Source organism: Triplophysa rosa, linkage group LG3, assembly GCF_024868665.1.
Source record: "Triplophysa rosa linkage group LG3, Trosa_1v2, whole genome shotgun sequence".
Lineage (NCBI taxonomy): Eukaryota > Metazoa > Chordata > Actinopteri > Cypriniformes > Nemacheilidae > Triplophysa > Triplophysa rosa.
The window spans coordinates 13,444,630-13,460,819 of record NC_079892.1 but is presented as its reverse complement, the minus strand read 5'-3'; the positions used below and the strand labels follow the sequence as shown (position 1 = coordinate 13,460,819).

General features: G+C 39.6%; 1 protein-coding gene across 5 annotated transcripts in view; it reads left to right on the top strand.

Moving 5' to 3' along the window:
* Nucleotides 1–16,190, top strand: part of LOC130551831 (zinc finger protein 469) — a 237,125-nt gene that overhangs the window by 175,095 nt on the left and 45,840 nt on the right. For 3 of the 5 annotated variants that reach the window (XM_057329784.1, XM_057329785.1, XM_057329783.1), the window contains one exon: nucleotides 15,233–15,441. The exons of 1 other annotated variant lie outside the window; for it this stretch is intronic. The gene's annotated coding sequence lies outside the window, so the exon portion shown is untranslated. The remainder of the gene's footprint in view (nucleotides 1–15,232; nucleotides 15,442–16,190) is intronic. One more of the 5 variants, XM_057329786.1, reaches the window with a different exon arrangement.

The window sequence follows — 16,190 nt, the reverse complement described above, 5'->3', positions numbered from 1 at the left end:
AAAGGACCAAACCAACTATGTTGGTTTGAAAGCACAGTAACAATACCTGGCACATGAGTTTGATCTCAGATGACGTGATAGGAGATCTAACAGCATTTGGCTTTGATTCCAGGTGAGTTTAAATGCAGGAGATTTAGGAGCGATTACACAGCTCAAGTGAGCATTATGTTAGCACACTAGCTCCAGTGAGTCGACCGCACAAATGGGCTCAAAAATGAGCCTTTCAATTCCTGCCAATGCTGTTGCCTCGACATCTACTGACAGACAGGTTTCTTTCCAGGATTTTTTGTGTCTTTTGAAGAGATTCTGAAATCGTTTTGCGGTCTTCTGTGTTAAAGAAGGTTTATAATAACGGTAAACCATATTCAGTCACGTTTATCCTTCAAGTACACTGTAGGCCAGTGGTCACCAACCCTGCTCCTGGAGATCGACCGTCCTGAAGATTTCAGCTCCAACCCCAATCAAACACACCTGAACTATCTAATCAAGGTGTTCAGGTTTGCTTGATAATTACGGACAGGTGTGCTGAAGCAGGGTTGGAGCTGCAGTCTGCAGGACGGTCGATCTCTAGGAGCAGGGTTGGTGACCACTGCTGTAGGCTATATAGTACACAAAGTACAGTGGATACCCGAATATCACACCTCCATTATATCGTGGAACATGGCTGCAGGGATTTAGACACAAGAGCTTCGGTGAGGTCAGGTCTTGATGTTGAATGACAGGGTCTGGTTCACAGTCGGCGTCCGAATCCGTTCCAAAGGTCTTGAGGGCTTTGAGGAGACCAGTCATGTTCTTGTTCGGTAAATCATTGTGTTTTACAGACCACACTTTGTGCACAGGTATAGTCATGCTAGAACACCAGTCTTAAACTGTTGGTTGTCCTCATGCTCATTTAGATTACTGTACATTGCATTTCTTGCTATTTAGCTAGTATAAGTGACTGATTTTCTTTTTTAACTTGTTAAATAGCCTGGATTCATCATTTTGCTGTCAGGATTTCAGTCAAGCATTTGAGGTTCCAATTGAAATTAACAATACATTATTCCTGCAATAACAGAAACCTAAAGGAATAGTCATTGACATAACAAATGACCTTCTCCAGCTCTATATTTTCAAATGGTTTTCATCGCTTGTGGATATTTAAGTGGGAAAGCTGTGTTGTTTTGGCTCAGAATGAGGTACAGATAGACAGTTGAACTGCTCTGTGAGTCATCTGTAAAGTATTATCTACACTATGACAGGAGTTCAGCGTGAACGAATGCTTGATTGTTTTCATACCTCGGTTGATGTAAGTCTAAGTGGACAAATGTTACATTTTCTAGGTCAACACCTAGGCTCTGGTCCAAAACCTAGTTAGCAGCCTATGGAGACAGCATTTTGAGGCATCATGGACATACTCCTGACGTTAAAGCACTTCAGGCATTTAACTGCTCTGACATTTAAAAGACTTCACTGAATTCTAAGGCAACATTTTCTATGCAAATTCATTTTGAAAAAAGCAATCCCAGAAGGCACTGGGATGAGTTCAGTGAAAAAAACTGCGTCATAAATGCAGTTAATTTAATAATTGACAATTGAGAAACATGTGTTATGAAAAGTGTGAAATATTTGGTGTATCTTTAAATATTTTTAATTTTTTTACTATATTACACAGTTAGCTTAGCAACATGCTAACAGCAAAAGTCTATCAAAAGTCGTCTCTTTTGCGCTTTTTTGTTTTTAGGCTTTGGAACAGTTGTAATGTACTCCTAGCACACATTACATGAAAGAGAACATCAGAATTTTAGATGTCTTTCCGAAGACGTTTAAGATGTTTTCGGAACTCTAATTTTTAATATGTCTCTTCAACGAACCAAAAAATGGGAACATCTCTCTGCAATTTTGTGGGATATGCATGTAAAAAATTACAGCTTTGCCACCAGAGAGAGACAGAGAGGAAAAAAACATGAGGTCTCAAATTTTGTTAGATGGTAAGTTAGATATCCCGCCTTTAAGATGTGGAGTCATGTAGACTTCGGTTTGATTTCATGGAAATGTAGATCAATTCAAATCTCTCTGGTATAAAAAGGGGAGAAAGTATATAATAACACAGTTGCCAGTGCTGATTTACCTCTAATTGTATGTTCCTGTTTTAAGGAGAAAGTTATGTTTTTTGAAGCATCACTGCTGCGGGTAAAAGCTTTAATCCAACAAGAGGGCCTGATGTCACAGTCCAGCTATGGGGTCCATGAGCAGAGAATGGATCCAGAAAAAATATGATACAATTTAGAATTGATCAAAATATAAAAAGCAATTGGAAAATTCATGTTTTGGTTTGACACAGGCAGATGGATGGACAGCCCGAGGTTTGGCCTGAGACTGTGCTGACTGTGTAGGAAACACTCTGACCAGTTCGCTCCAGATACTTCAGATATTGCAAATTGAAAAGCTAATGGGTAAATGCATTTTTGAGGATTACTAAAGATGGTAAACTTGCAGCAGTTTTGCCAAAGTTCAGGAAAGGTCCATGTCCCTGTGGGCGACAACCAAGAATGCTGTTTCAGGCTCTGTAATGAGAAGGGATCATTATGGCCCTAAATGATATCGCCCTGGGTAGCGGCGACCCACCCGTAAACAACTTTAGGGACGTGATGTGTTAATAAGAAGGGCCACATCAATTCCAGAAAACAAGGAAGCATAAGCAAAGAACAGAGATTATTTATGCAGTGGATTCAATTACGTATTTTGTTCAGCCAACTGATAGTAGTTCTTTCCAGCTGGTTTCATAAAAGCTATTAATGATAAGTAACATTAACAGACATTAATAAATACTGTTGTGTTAACTATTAGATTAAAAAGTGCAGATAATGGAGTCCTTCAATGATGATGTCACAAGGATGCAGTGCAAAGTGATAAAGTGTAAAACATTGTATTGAAGCGTCTCAGGGTTGATGCATGATCCCATTTCGTTAGCTGTCAACGAAGCTATTAGCATGATTGTGCTGAGAGTGTTTTGAAGAAAAGCGTAATGCTGGTGAACAGGATGTGTTGTGTAACCTTCAAAAAGCCCAGCGTTCGTCTTCCGCTCCCTCTCATTTTATTCCTCTGTCTCCGTCTTTGTCCTTCCTTTCATCCCGAGCCAAAGAAAGTCTTTGGACATCTGATGAAGGGGAATAGCGCAAAAAAGCAGGGAGAAAAAAAGGGGGAAAAGTTTCTACTGGAATATGGCTTGTATTAATCTAGAAATATTGCTTTACCTCATCTGAACCAAATTACGCAGTTGAACTTTGAGTCCTTGGAGAGCGGGCAGACAGCCCTGTTTGGCCCATATGGGCAAGGATGTGCCGGTCCACTAAAACTGTCACCGTAGAGCGTGGAAAACCTGCAGCGCTGCTTTGGGAAGTTCTTGAAGTCTTTGAGAAAGGATCAAAGAGAAGTGTAGAAGGTTTTTGTTGCTGTCATTTCACATGGCCTCAAGGGTAATGTAACTTGGGCATTTTCCAGATTTTGGAAAGTTCCTCGCTTATAAATCATATCTGCTATCACTCTTCCTATTGTCTATCTTGAGGCGAAATTATAACCCAATCAAATGAGGGCATTGTTGTCATGAGCAAGCTAAGCAATTACATATGATGTCAGTGAGTTGTTATGACACTGGAAAATGTGCTTGGGTGAATTTCACAAAAACATGGTGCAAGTCACTTCACCATTAAATCAAAATAAAATATTAATGCATGGAAACAATGAAGCCTGGTTAAGACCTTTGGGATTACCGTGATGCACTTTAGTTTTGAAGTCCCTGTGATTCGGAAGTCACGATCGACGTTACATATTCCAGAGTGAAACAGAATATTGAATGACAAACACAGAAGGTGTGGCTTGTGTTTTCCACTGCGAATTGATTGCATTTAGAAAATTAGGCATTTTATTTCGAAACGCAACTGACAATTGCAGCCAAACTGACATCATCAGAGAAGTATCGCCATTCCAAATTATGATATTTTTTTTACTCCGATTGACTTGGATGGATAATTTTGCATAATTGTTCACCACAAAATGTGTAATGTGTAGTAGTACAAATAGTACATTTTGGTTTCATGCCGACTTCAGCGGCCCTAAAAATGGATAATTGCACTTGGTTTTGGGGTGAAATACAACCCTTGTTTCCCTGACAGGTTTCGTGAGATTTACCCAGTTATTAACCACAGTGCAATTCAACACAGTGATGTGATACTGTCTTTCTTTAAGTTTCTAAGCTGTTCCATGAATTATATCACGAAGAATAATACAACAGCCTGACAGAGAAGTTATGGAATTTAAGGTGTGGTTTGTCTCTCTTGCTTGGTGGAAATTTAAAAACCTTTTTGTTTTTGGCAAATATCAGGTGTCCCGTTAGCACATGTCGTCGAAGAGATATGAGGCTTCGGCTGACCCGTGCTTTACCCCCTGTGGCTTGGAGAAGCTAACAACGCTCTATTAAAATGAAGAAACTAAAAATGATGAAACATCTACTTGACTTATGATACCTCAAGGCCACTTTCTTGATGAACTCAATTCTAATGACATGCTTCGAGAATAGATGCGGTGTCCCCTGGGATGAACACAAGTGTATATCTCCACAGGGGACAAACTGGGGTGGACATACGCTCAAAGGGGCATTATTTGTACAACTCTTGTTCTCATTCAAAGGACAGGGCACTAAATATACACTCCCGTGCCTTCCCAGGCTCCTCCGGGCTTTGGCAGCGTGGCCGCTGCGTGGGACTTCGGCCAATGACATCGCCTCCGACCTCTTCAGAAAGTATTTTTAAGGTCAATTACAGGGTGCCGGGACTTGAGATGGTGGATTGCAGCTGAACGGTTTTATATTAAAGGTTTATGTGGATGACGAGGTAGAGCTGCCGTCAGAAACCCACAGACCATTGTTACCGCATACCCACACACAGACCTTCTAGAGGCGGAGTTTCTGAGTTCACACACATCCTGTACCGTTCTCTGAGATGCATAGAGTAAATGAGTTCACATACGTATGGGTTGTGTTGTTTTTGTGGAGAAATGTTGCCTGTTTGATCATGAATCATTCTGTCAACTAGTGTTTGTTCTGATATGTGACAGGCATAAGTAGTGAAGTACAGACTATAGCAGATATGCAGAGACAAACCTACTTATTCCCCTAAAGATATGTCTCTGATTCAGGTGTGATGTGAGTATCCAAGGAAAATGAACTGTAAATCTTCAAAATCTGATTTCTATTTAAACTTTGTCCAGAGTTTGAGGAAGGATACAAATTTCATATCTGGACTCTACTTTTCACCTTCTCATGCATACACACGCGCTCTAAGTAAACATACTTTGCATTTCTCCCGCAAGCTGTTTAACGGCTTAATGTATCTGTTGTCTTGTCCGTAAGGTCAGTCGCAAAAACAGAATTTCTTTTCACCCACCGACAAGCACAATAAACTTCAGAGTACAGCACATGCCTTTTTCCTCGATAAATTTTGAAAGCATATATTTATTGGGGTGTGTATATGTACTTGTCTGTCAAAGGCCATAGTTCTTACACGAAGGCACAGTCTAGATTCGACTGCGCTTGGGTGTGGCGGAATTCAAAGACCTACTGTGTGTCTATTATTTCCGTGGGCTCTAATAAATCCAAAAAACTCTTGAAACGGATCCAACGGTTAACACGCTCCTGGCTTGTTTAGGCCACACACAAATCTGCAGTTTACAGAGCTAAGATTAGCAGCTGTTCCCAGCCAAAAATAAGATTCTTTGTCCTCTGAAATCTCGAGTTGTAATAGTTTAACTTGGCTGATTCAGATTAGACTCCAACAAACAAGACTTAAGGAGTTAAAGAATTTGCTGTTGAGTTTGATTGTCATGGATTTTTAGCGAGGAGAAAAATGTTTGGATGTACTTGTGCACGCCCGAACAGGTACCAATATAGTATATGAAAAAAGTCAGCTCTTGCTTCTTAAAGGAGAACAAAATCAAGGTTTAATTTGATTTGTTTATTATTCTCAGTTATTTGTGCTTTTGAGCATTATGCTGAAATTTAAGATAATCATGAAAAGCAGATAACTTTTATGCTTACAATTTGGACACTTTATTGTCTTCATCATTGTGTTTGTCTTTAAATTCAAACATTTCTTTTTAAGACTTTTAAAAAGTTTAAGACATTATAATGTAGCAACGGTGGTAATGCTGAAGCTCAGTCAACTGGAGAATATTGTCACAAGTCACGCAAAGGGCCTTTGCGTTGTCAATAATGCATTATCTTTGTGTCTTTACCATCCTCTTTGTTTTTTTTACTTACTCTGAGGCCTGTTTACTGTACATAATGCATTATAATGACATTGAAAAATATTTTATCCTCATAAACAATCGTAACAACCATAACATTAACCTATTCATGGTTATACATTCACAGATCAACACCACATTTTAAATTATACATGTATTATATCATATTTTTCATGTAATTTAGTATAATATATGTATTTCAATACAATCATAATTATTTGTAATGATATAATAACCTAATATAAAAGCGATCATACATTTCAAGGCATTATATTGCAATAATAATTCCTTTATAAAGCATGATACTGTGTACACAGGCTTCTTATAACGTGTTTCTGAAAAATTTGATCCGGGAAGGGCTGTTATTTGAGTCACGCTTGAGTGAAAATTTTCCAATAATGTTGGAATTATGTGTAGTGAAGGGAGCGGGTCTGCGTCCTCTAGGCAGTATTGACATTATGGTTAGGTTAATACTGAGACTAAACTGATCCAGTATGGAAATAGTGCAGCATGTGTGTGCAAAGTGCTCCAGAGCGAGTTTACCGTGGGATGAGGTTACTGTGAAAACTGCAGGGAGGACGGGCGTTTAAAGAAACTCGGCACTGTTGTAAATAGCAGCAGAATGCAAGACGGCCTGTCATGAATAGGCTCTTTTACGGGGGACAGTGTTTACTCAACACCCATCTCTAGCTCTCTCAATCTGAACAAATCTGTGCAGGACGCATTGCACACATGCAAATGCCACCCAAAACACTGTACTGCTGGGTATGTAAAAGGCCAAGGTAAAGTTTAAGTGAATGTAAAAAAGTTTAGTGCATTTAATCCTCTAATAAATGCAAATACGATGTGATGTCTTTAATAAAGCAAAACTTACAGCTTATTAACTTTAATACCGATTTTACTTGGATCGCACCAATAGCATTTGGTTTGTATCAACACATGCCAAAACAAGCTAGGCATATTTGGGACTGTCCAAACCAAATCAATAATGTGTATTAGAGATCCTGGTTTTCCACCTTGCCATGTTACCTTTGAGCAAATTTGACGTTAAACTGAAGTGTCAGGCTGCCATTAAAGTGAGAAAGTAATGGAGTCAAGCGCCTTCTTTAAATCATACAGCAATACACTTGTCACCTGCAGTTCAACTGCTAAGAATAATCAATAAAACCTGTTTTCTATCAGCACTGGAATGTATTATTGGATTTATGTTTATTTTATCTTGAAAATGTTTCTTAAATGCCTTATGAGTGAGTGCATGGCGCTGTGTTTTATAGTAGTGGTCAGGGCTAGCTATTATTACTGTAGTTCTGTGATTTTTTTAACAGGCTGTTTGCTTTGAAAGGTCAGTTTAAAGCTATTAAAATGATAGCAGGGGTGGAATTTGGGCTGGGGACAATATAATCGTGATATCTCGGACTCAAAATAAATATTGCTTCCCATAACCTAATAGAAAAGTATTGCACAAGTCCTAAGAGTATGTTTTTATTTGATTGCTGTAACACGGCTGAGCTAGCAAACTAGAAATTAAAGTCACTATGAAATCAAACAGGAAAATTCTAAGTGTTTTTTACACAGCGTTGCAGTGACTATTATAAATGATTTATCCGTGCACACCATTATTTTTTTAAATCATTTGCACGTGTTATCTTTAACCAAAAACGTTAAGCTCCTCTCCCCCTCTCAACAACAACTCTTCACCACATGACGTCAGCAATAAAAAGAGAGGTAGGACTATACTGACTGTCCAATGGCCAGGCATTTTTAGCCCTCCCCTCTAGGCCCAACTTACAACAAACCAATCAAAAAGGGAAGGGCAAAATAAAGCCCCGCCCTACTTTTTTTCTAATTTCAGAAGCCGTTTCACTCGGATACATGCCACGATACAGAAAAGAAGTCAATCGCAACTTCCGTTTCATGGTGACTTTAACATGATTTAATCCATTTTTAAAAACAGTTGTTCATATGGACCACACTGGACATAGCAAATTTAAAATAATAATAGAAAATGAACTGTCTTTTTGAAACAAAGGAAATTCATAAAGTAATGCATAATCTAAAAAAAGGACTTGAATGAATGTGTTGATGCATTCAGCATTTGTTGCAATTTTGAGGGGTGCAATTAGCTGTTCTAGGCCCCCTATCTAAATTGTAAGTTGGTCCGCCTTGGTCTGGTCGCGATTGCCCCATTGGACGGTTCGACTTTCGGGGGATCCCTCTTGATCAGTTCGCGATCGCCATCCAGGGGGTGGGCACCCCCAAAGGTGCACGCGCCCTTAGAATGTTCACACCACTAGCATTTTTTCAGACACTCACCTTGTCTTCTGTTGGTCATACAAACAAATAGTCCCGTCCTGAACTCACCTTATTGGTTAAGCCATTGCTGCTATGGCGGGCTAGTTGGTGTAGTCAAGCAAATAGAGCCCAGAGTTTGCAAATCTGTTTATAATATACGACTCTACATGGGTTTTTGGGCTTATTTAAAAAAATATGGTCGCTTGTTAGAAAAATCAGCCAATCAGTGCAATAATACACATGCGTAATCCTCAAATGTCCTGCCTCCTTTTCCCCTGCCTGCAAAACTATTATGACCGTCGTGATTAAAATAAAAAGTGAAAAGGAACGAAAAGTGTTGTGTTGATGCTTTGTTTCTGTTCTTGCTTTTCCAACTTTGTATAAGTTTAACGTGCTCCAGGCACATTTATTGAATAAATAATAATATCGAAGATAATAAGCAGTTGTGGCCTAATGGTTAGAGAGTCGGACTCGTGACCAGAAGGTTGCCGGTTCGATACCCAGGGCCGGCGGGTAACAACTGAGGTGCCCTTGAGCAAGGCACCTTACCCCTACTTGCTCCCCGGGCGCTGTAGTGATAGCTGCCCACTGCTCCGGGGGTACGTGTGTTCACTACTCTCTGGATGGGTTAAATGCAGAGGTCACATTTCGTTGCCTTGTACTTGTACATGTGTAATGACAATAAAGTTGAATCTAATCTAATCTAATAATACTGCTTGTTTTGAAGCTGCGTGGGCTTATTTGTCTTGTGAGAGATGGCAACACTGATGTGCCATGTTCACAATTTTCAATGTCTGTGTGTTCAACCAGGGTATAAAAGGTGTTTTAACATTTAAAAAATACATTCTTGAGACATTTTAGCCGTAATGTGTTGAGCAGTTGATTGTGTGCAGTCATTGGCAATGAAAGGAGCGGACTTGATGTTTAGACATTTCAGAAGAGGTCATTTTGTGGACAGTGCTGTTGGGCCATTTGCTATTTAGTCTATTTCTGTGTGTTTTGGTGGCTGGAGATAGTGCTAGCTTTCACCGAGCAAGCAAGTCAATGTGTGGGGTGCTGGCATCAAGAAGACAACTCGAGCACGCTTGATGTTACTGGTTCGGCCAGCTGCGTGAGGTTGGCCGGACCTCAAGGACAACTTCCCAAAGGGAAGGGAGGAGATGTGGTGAGATGTTTAGGTCATTAGACTGCAAGACAATTCATTAGTTTGGGTCTCCAGCAGTGCGGCAGGACAACTCCAGCAGACCTAATTATGTCAGCCTAGCAATATACGTGAGGCAGGGGGCAACTCAAGCATGAGAGCCGACCGAGACCATGGCAACCCATCATAACACTGTTAACAAACTTGAGTGAGGGTCGGCTTGTACTTACCTCAGTTCAATAAAACGTGTCTTAGTCTCGGTCTGCATCTCTGTGGTTTGCGTTTGGGTGTGATTATGGTTGTGTATGACACGAAGCCTTTAGCTTGGACTTAAACAGTAGAAGTTTATCACTGCTGCTATTTTGTGATTTTTTTGTTGTTGTCATAAATCATTATTTTTAGTCACCCTTTATGCTTGAAAATACCTAACTAATAAAAGGAATTAAAAAGTCAACTTTGACCACACGGTATTTAATCATAAAAATTTCATTTCCTGAAAAACAGTCAATTTGGACATACAAAGTTTTGGAAGGACAGCGACGATATCTGATTTTTGCATTTATTTTGTAACAATTTGTTATTCAATGTCTGTACATGGAACTTACAACAGGTATGATTCCTGATTTCGCAAAGTGAAAATTCGGCCTCATCCTCATGTCATTCTAAACATGTATGATATTCTTCTGCAGAACACATAAAAGATATTTTGAAGAATGTTGATAACCAAATAACATTACACCCCATTGACTTCCATTTGCAGGAGATACGGACCGATTGTGTGTATAATCTCCCTCACAATCAGAATGTCTCTCTCATGAATGTCCTGCAAGAGTTGTCCATGCAAATATTTTTTTCTCCTGAAATGATTTTGCTCAAACGTACTGAATGAGGGCACTAACAACCACTTCAGGAAATCTGATTGGTTCCTGGGGCAAATATTAGGATCACATTTACCTTCCCTGGAAGGCAGAAGTACAGCCCAGGTAGTCAATGCTAATAGATTGAGCTAGTTAGTTGGGTTCTCCAACAGGTTTCGTTGACTCTCTAAATGCTCAACGACTGAAATCAAAGTTAGGAAAAATCAAATGTCCAGCATTCTTTCAGAAATCCTGGCAACACCTATAATGCAGAAAAACACACTTAACAATGAGATAGTTGACTAAGTAGCATTTAAAACATATAACTTTCTTTTCCTTTTCTGCCTTGTGCTGTAACTCCATATTTTCTCGATTATCAGGGTTTGGCAAACATGGCCCAGCTAATGCTAGTCTTCTAATGCCATGGACAGTATCTATTATATTCAGCTGCTGGTGAAATTGCAGAGGCAGTTCACAGTCAAAGGTCAAGACCGGGCATCATAATAAAGAGAATGTGATAATTGTCTAAATGGTTCTTTATATGATGACAAAATTGCCTGTTCACACAAGGAAATACTTGTAAATGCATTGATTAATTGACCCTTCGCAAAGCCCGCCCCTTTTGCTATGTCAGACATCAGCCAAAGCGCTCCCACTGCACTAAAGAATATTTATCGTGAAATAATCATTTCTGGGGGAAAAATGACATGTACTTTCAGCCAAAAGCATTAAGAAAGTCTGCAATATGCATTTGAAGTATATATTCAAGATGTGAAAGTGACTCGGAATAAAGTAAACAAAATAAAGATCGAAGGTCTAGCCTAACGTACTGTCAGAGGCGGATTAACCATATGGGCAATTGGGCAAGTGCCCAGGGGCACCACGAGGTCTTAATACGCCTCTGCGTACTGTGCTTGCTGTCACGACATAACGTCTGGATAGCGCCATTGCTTTCTGACACGTTTAGGCAACGAGTGAAACTGTGATTATGACCATAAAGATCACATTTTACCTCCGATAAAATTCTGGCAGTGTTGATGAGATGCAGTCCTTCAGCGCCGCTCATATGACAGTCGGACAAGTCTTCTTGTATGAGTCTGTTTTAAGAAGTCTTTATTGTTGCACATTATGACAACTAAGATACCACAGTGACATGACTTTTAGCTGGGATCATATTCATAGTGTGACGGCCAGCAACAATCGTAAAGGACTTTTTAAAACCGCATAAAATAAAATATGCATAATAAAAATGCGCAGCCGGTTAAACTCTATGGTTTGATAGTCGGACAAAATGGCGAATAGCAACAGGGGCGCATAATATCGGCGTTATGACTGGTCCGGTTGCACCGGTTGCGTGGGCTGTGCTCACAGAAACGGCAACAAATATCCTAATATGATTAATCAGAATGCAAATAAAGTGCATGTGCAAGTTATTCGTTCATGGTGTATGTTCATAATGTGCTTCTAAGAAATCAAGTGAAGTGTATTTTGATTTCTGTTCGTTTGTTTTAAGGGAAGTAAACAATTCTCTTTCCTCCTGCCTCAAAAAAATGTGTGCTTGACATATTGCAATTGGCTGCTATCTTGTAGGTCTGAGAATTATTCTATGGACAGATGGAGATCGTCATAAATATTCTGTTACAACTGATGTTTGAAAACCAAATTTTGACCAAATACTAAAATATTCTTATGCACATGAACACGGTTGTTACTTTATACGTTTGCACCAATTGCAATCAGCAATAGTGATCAGAAAATCAAGTTAATGTGAAAAATGTCAAGTCTCTCTGGTTTCTCTGGTTATAAATCCTGGTTTGTTCCTCAGAGTTCTAATCAGGGTCAAAACCTGAAGTACACTCATTGATCAGGCCTCCTTTTAGACTCAACTAGTCAATTTTGAAAATGAGCACTTCTGCACGTCCCTAATCCAAACAGTCTATCCTAACACATCCTAACCTCTAAATACCTCCGGCACTCCATCTTTAACTCACTGTCATCTGTTTATATGCACTCCATAACAGACACACCTTCCCAAATGACACACATGAAATCAGCCGCATTACACAAACACTCCTTTGAAGAGTCGAACCAGATGCCGATAAAACTCAATGGACGTTTGTGTTTAGTAGCTCTCACATTTTATTGATGGTCTGGATTTTCATCATGTGTGAACCTTGCTAGGCTTTCTAGATCATTTTAGATCTTGATTTCTTTCTATGCACACATGCACGATCCTAGCATCAACATAGCCTCGCGTGACCACAAATGAGTCACGCAGCACACATGGTCAAACCATCATTCAAGGAAAAGTGAACGGCTTAGGAGGGAAAATGTCACAATTGCGTTCAATCTCAGTTTATAACTGCATAAATCAACCACTATCTGCATCCTTCTGCTTCAGTGAAATATACTGTCTCTAGCTCTCAAATCATTTTGTACTCAATGTACTCAAATGATTACGCTCACGGCAGATCACGACTTCCAATGAGCCAACCATTATCAGAGTAGAACAGGGCAAGTTGTCACACGTGACTAAGGATGTTTCTCAGGGTTCATTTTTGAACATTTATTTCTGTATAGAATAATACTGTACCCTGTGTACTGAAAGAGCTTTTAAACAAAATCATTGTTATTGCCACGGGAAAACGATTGTAGAAATGTTGACCATTTGCAAAAGTGATGCATGTTGGTATCCAATACATTCCGTGGGGTAAGTTGTCACAATAGGATTTTTAAGCAAGTACACCAATTATGATATCCAAAATTCAATACACAGCGAAAATGTGCAGTTACCATTGTGTTGGTTATTAGAAATCATAGTTTCTATTCTATTCAATTCTATTCTTATTTAAAAAATAAAATCCATAGGAAACATAGAAAAAACGTAACCTTTTTATGGATTCCAAAATTCACTTCTTTCCATCATTGCCATCATGTTCGTTAAAGAGAAACTATCCATGCGTTACCTTGGTATAGCATCATCTCGATGGGCATTGTTATACTGCCGTATAGCTTAATATAAACAGCAAACTATACATTTGAAATTTATTTTACTCAGTAGTCAGAAGTCTACTGTCCCCTACACATACAGTTCAGTCTTTTTCCTAAGAGGTTGAGACAGTTTAATATAACCGTCTGCTCTTTTTGTTATTTGGTTTGTTTTATCTTTTACTGCCAAGTAGCTGTTACAGTACAAACAGTAGGTTTTTCAGACAGGTTTTAAATCCACAAAATGCTCAAGGGGTCCTCTTGTGGTGAGGAGAGGAATTACACTCTTAATGAATTACAGGGTCATTCAGTGACTTACCTTTCAACCGTACAACGGTTTTATCTCTCTTTCTGCACCTTGTTAAACACACTTTCATTCTTTTTTTATTGACTTTTATGTAGTATTTCTGTGTATTTCCTGTGGCCGCCTACTGGATATCTCACATTGTCATTATTTTTAATTGAATGTCATACCATTATGTAGTTCACTGCCACAACCTTAAACCAAACACTGCTAAATCTTTCAGATAATAAAACACAACATAAATGATAATTATATCTCTCTTTCCTTATTGGCTTCTCACTTCTATTCTGAAAAGTTATATGATTTGATTCAGTTTGCGTTTCCATGGCAGCAGCGCAAACAAACAGTTGCGTGCATTTCGGATGAAAAGAGCATTTTGCAGGCAAAGCCGCAGCACTGGCACGATGTGGTAGCGAGAAACACTTGCTTTCATTTCAAACCAGACTTCATTTGCATACCAGAAACCCAATTAGGATAATCCAAGGCGTTTTAACATCACCCTTAAAATAGCCCTGTGATGCATGTACATAGAAAAAAAGAGTTTTTTTTCTCTTTTGAATGCTGTCATTGATTGATCTTTTCAAAGCAAGCATTATTTTCCCCCACGACACTTTTATGTGAATAAAAAAGGTTTTGACTATGTTCAATTATATACTCTCAACCGTCACGCTGTGCATTGGAGTGCAAGAGCACACTGCCTCGGTTTGGCTTGACTTGCCATTAGGACACGCATGTGTGTATCTGTGTTGTGGCATCGGGACTGTAGGCAGACTTCATGCCCAACCCCAATTATAATTACAGACAGCGAGCAGCTCTCCTAAAAAGAGTGATTTTCTCAACTGCCACGGAGAACATTCACTTTGGCAACGACAGAAAGCAGGATGTACATGACAGGAGAGCAGAGAAACAAAGTCGATGCACAAGTAATGCAAAATATCCTCGTTTTTGCGTTCATGCGACTGCACGGAAAAGTTGGCACGCTCCGAGCCTTCCCATAAACCAACAGACTGTTTGATGTGTCGTTTCCTACAGCAAGCCTTAATTAAAATGAGTTCAACAACACTGATCAAAAGTGCGTCTGCCTCCTTTATTTTGCTCGCTTCCACTAGATCTGTCACAGCCTTCTTTCCTTTTCACTGTACTGGCAGCCGGTTGTGGTTGAAGGTTTGCTTTGGCAGATCTCTGGCCTTCTCTTGGCTGGGACAAACTTTTGAGTCAGGCTACTGGCTGAAGGAGAGAGAGAGAGAGAGAGAGAGAGAGAGAGAGAGAGAGAGAGAGAGGGCGAAGCAAGGTGGGAGGGGAGGGACGAGGGTTGAGGTGGAGGCGTGGTCTCCAGATGGTAATGAAGACTTCTCTTTTCATCCTCAGAACGTAGAATTGGAGTGCCGAGACTGGGGGCTGCACTGCTCCATTGCACTCTCTCCCTCTTTCTTTCTCTCTCTCTCTCTCTCTCTCTCTCTCTCTCTCTCCCTCTGTCTCTCTCTCTCCTCGCATGAGTGCTTGGTCTAAACGTGCAACACAGGAACTGCAGCGGCAGATATGAACCTCTCAGTTGTCCAGACTTCACAAGCGTGTAGGTAAGAACCACTGCTGTCATTCTAATGCCAATGTTATGCTGTTCTTGAAAGTAGGCATTTGACTGTCTGTCTGCCAGCGTGGGGGGTCTGTGTCCTCGCTCACTGACTTGCTGACACTTAACACATACATTAATACACACATTTACTCGAAACATACACACTTAGACAGCTTTTTAAACACTTTTTATAGAAGGTTCGTCTGTTTTATACCAACGTCTTTGAAATAGGAACAGATGGGAGACTTTGTTTATGATTGTAAATTAGTGTGACAGGCAGAATTAGAAAATTATTTGTGCATATTCATTTTGTATGGGTTATTGTGTAGAAAGCATATGCAATAGGGACACAAATGTCACTATGGAAGATGTCAGCTAACTTGTATTATATTTATAATTATATAAGCCTTGTACTTTGTGTGCATATAACTCTGGTTACTATATATGTATTTATGTCTGTACTTTTGACATACAGTATATATTATATGTATAGGATATATATAGGATGCGTATGAGTCAAAATGTGGAGTTTATATTACCGTGTCACTTTCTGCCTGTGTGTGCAAAAGTAAACATTTGTTATTGTTGGTTTACTGTCGAGTGTGTGTGAGTAAATTAATTTGCATTTGCGTGTTTATGCGAGGTTGTGCATTATTAGTATGTGTGTTATTTGCTGTGCTGATAGCCGAAGTCTTGGCTTTTCAAACTCATCTGTGTAAATAGAGACTCAGAGATGGAGGGGGGGGGCAGTCC